Genomic DNA, 2,717 nt, shown 5'->3' with positions numbered 1-2,717 from the left:
CTAAAAATTAAGTGCCAATTCTCTGCATATTCATTTAAATTTTACATCCAAGCTGATGACTTCACCATTGTATAAAACAGTTGCATTTAAAAATTTAATTTGTAATAGACCTATGGTAAAAGGAATCAGGAACAGAACCCAGAATTATTTCATTTACGTCCTAGCTTGTTGAGTTTTGTTCTGCGAACATCGAGTTTGAATAAACATTCAAATAGACATTCCAATTAGTAAACCGAATCGAGAGTAGCGGTTGCAAGTTGGGGTTACATGTAACCAAGATAATTTTATAATTAGGTAAACAAATGCTATAGTTGATATTTGTTTTAGTGAACAGAGGGAAATTAAATAGCCCATCAAAATCAAGTGTTTTTTATGGTTAACATAATTTTACAAGTAAACAATTCTCAACCAAGCAAGGCTTATTTCATGATCTTTATTTGTCTGAAATGTAAATTTATTTGAGAGGTTCACTTTACTGACCTGTAGGATGGTGACACTTGAGTCTTGTTATATTTATATACATATTTTCAACAAAACGACTTTAAAACGTTCTTATTTGTCGCTGTTTCTATAATGATGTATACCCTGAAAAAATACTTTTAAACCACTATGTGTGGAAGAGTTACCTAATAAACCGACAAATTGTTTTTCTATTTTTAGGCAGGTGTCGGGTGACATCTGGGAAAATTTAATTAAATTTTACGAAAGGTCCAGCAAATAAGTCAATGCACTTCACATTTTGGCAATGTACAAATTACCGGTACTAAAAACTAGTATTAAATACTTAATCGACGTAACCACAATGCCTAAAGAAATTCCGCGACATTCCAGGCGTGATTGTGCTCAGGCCTTGGAAAATAGCAACATCTGTATGCACTTCGGCAAACTTCGAATGCTTTCGAAGCCATCCCTTCAACACTCTGAAGCAGTGTTCGCAGGTATTATATTGAGGATGGTAAGGTGGTTGATAAATCAAGGCAATTCCACGGGCTGCCAGCATATTTCTTAACACTGGTTCCACATGTCTAGCGTGGTGAAAACCGCAGTTATCTAAAATGACTGTATCGCCAACTTTTAGAAGCGGGTTTCCAAAAATATCTTCTTCTTGTAATGCTTCTGCAAAGAAATGAAGAAGTTCAAGTCCATTAGAAGGCCCAGGTAACAAGTTGATGTGTCCAACTCGATACATATTATGCAGAAGATTTACGGTAAAGGTAGCATTGCTTGCATACCGCTGAACCTCCAAAGCTCCGTGACCGATTCTTGAATGTCCGCAATTCCTATTTCCAGTCGTCTTTACCACTGAACACTCATCAAAAAAGTGCATTGTTCTTGGATCAATAGCCGAACAAACAGTTAAATATTGCATAAGTCTGTTTTCTGTTTCAGGTGCTAATGATTCTCGCGGAATTACACTAACTTTTTTGAAAGAATAACCCAGATCTTGTGTTAAGCTTTGGGTAATTGAAGAACGTGACGGGACATTTTCAGGCAAACATACTTTGTTTTCCACCAATTTGCTTTGAATCTCATTACTATAAATGCTGGGCTTTGATTTTTTACAGTACTCAACATAAATATTAACATCGTCAGTGCGTGATAAGCTGGTTATATTTCTGCCTTTTTCAGCTTTCAGCATTTCCTCTGCGAACGAAGTTATCGACAATGTTGGCAATGGTTTGTTTCCGTAGTCTTAGCTCTTTTCCTATTTGTGATGGTCCTTTCCCTTCCAACCAGCTTTCAATAATATTCTCCCTGACAGAACTTGGAATTGCTTTGCCTTGCAATGTGAAGAGATTCATTTGTAATTATGTAGCCAACCCAACCACACCGAATGGCGCGAACTTCGCTCGCAACGAACTTCGCAACTTCCCAACAAAGTTCGGCGTGAAATTCGCAACTTCGTTTGGAAGTTCACGATTTGATTGGCGACTACGTCATGAAATTGCCAAGTTCGTTGCGAACTTCGGGAATTTCAAACGAACTTCGGAAACCGTTTGTCAAAAGTTTTGTGAAACTCACTGTAAACAAATATTGTCATAGAATTCTAATCATTTGTCTACTTTCCTTTTAGATTCCCAAAGAAAAGTCACATGGACAGCTTCTTTGTGACGGCAATGTGGACTATCAACTTTGAGAAGAATCCAGAAGAGTTTGGCAACACTGAAAGTGAAGAGCTCCTGAAACACTTTGGAGAAGCGAAGGTACATAGAGCCTCACCTGATTAACCCTTTAGTTTAAGCCCATTATCCACATACAAATTCTGACTGATCTCCACACATTTTCTTGTTTCGTATTGTAAGAACATTCAACAAAGGACCTTCTCTTTGTGATAATCTAATTTATTCTCATAACCTTTTCTCTTGATTATGTATTGATATTGTAAGGAGAGAATGGATGTCGGTTACTCTTGGGACTTGAAGGGTTAATTTTAGTTTCAGTCTTTTACTAACTGTAACAATTGGCAACTATTGAGTATTCCATATTTTGTTTTTTCTCTTGGGTCATATTATAGGTCTACAAGAGCAAGCACCATCGCCTTGGTAAGCAAGGATGAAGCGAGACGAGAGTGGGCTTGAAGGAGGACAATAGTCAGATCACTGCATTATCTCGTCGATTAGATGAAGGAGTTGTGGCAACTTCTTGCAACACACCACAGCGATGAGCTTCCCAGCCTCATCAAACTTGAGCTTGAGCTGTTGCCTCTCCATACAGCA

At 37.7% G+C, this 2,717-nt stretch overlaps 1 long non-coding RNA gene across 2 annotated transcripts in view; it reads right to left on the bottom strand.

The window, feature by feature from the left end:
- Positions 1-571: 571 nt before the first annotated feature.
- Positions 572-2,717, bottom strand: part of LOC138039286 (uncharacterized) — a 46,054-nt gene continuing 43,908 nt past the window's right edge. For both annotated transcript variants that reach the window (XR_011130393.1, XR_011130394.1), the window contains exon 3: positions 572-1,116. This is a non-coding gene — a long non-coding RNA (uncharacterized lncRNA). The remainder of the gene's footprint in view (positions 1,117-2,717) is intronic.

The sequence above is a fragment of the Montipora capricornis genome, chromosome 2 (genome assembly GCF_036669925.1).
Source record: "Montipora capricornis isolate CH-2021 chromosome 2, ASM3666992v2, whole genome shotgun sequence".
NCBI classification, from domain to species: Eukaryota; Metazoa; Cnidaria; class Anthozoa; order Scleractinia; family Acroporidae; genus Montipora; species Montipora capricornis.
Note: the sequence above shows the minus strand (reverse complement) of the source record. Positions and strands in the feature narration are given on the sequence as shown.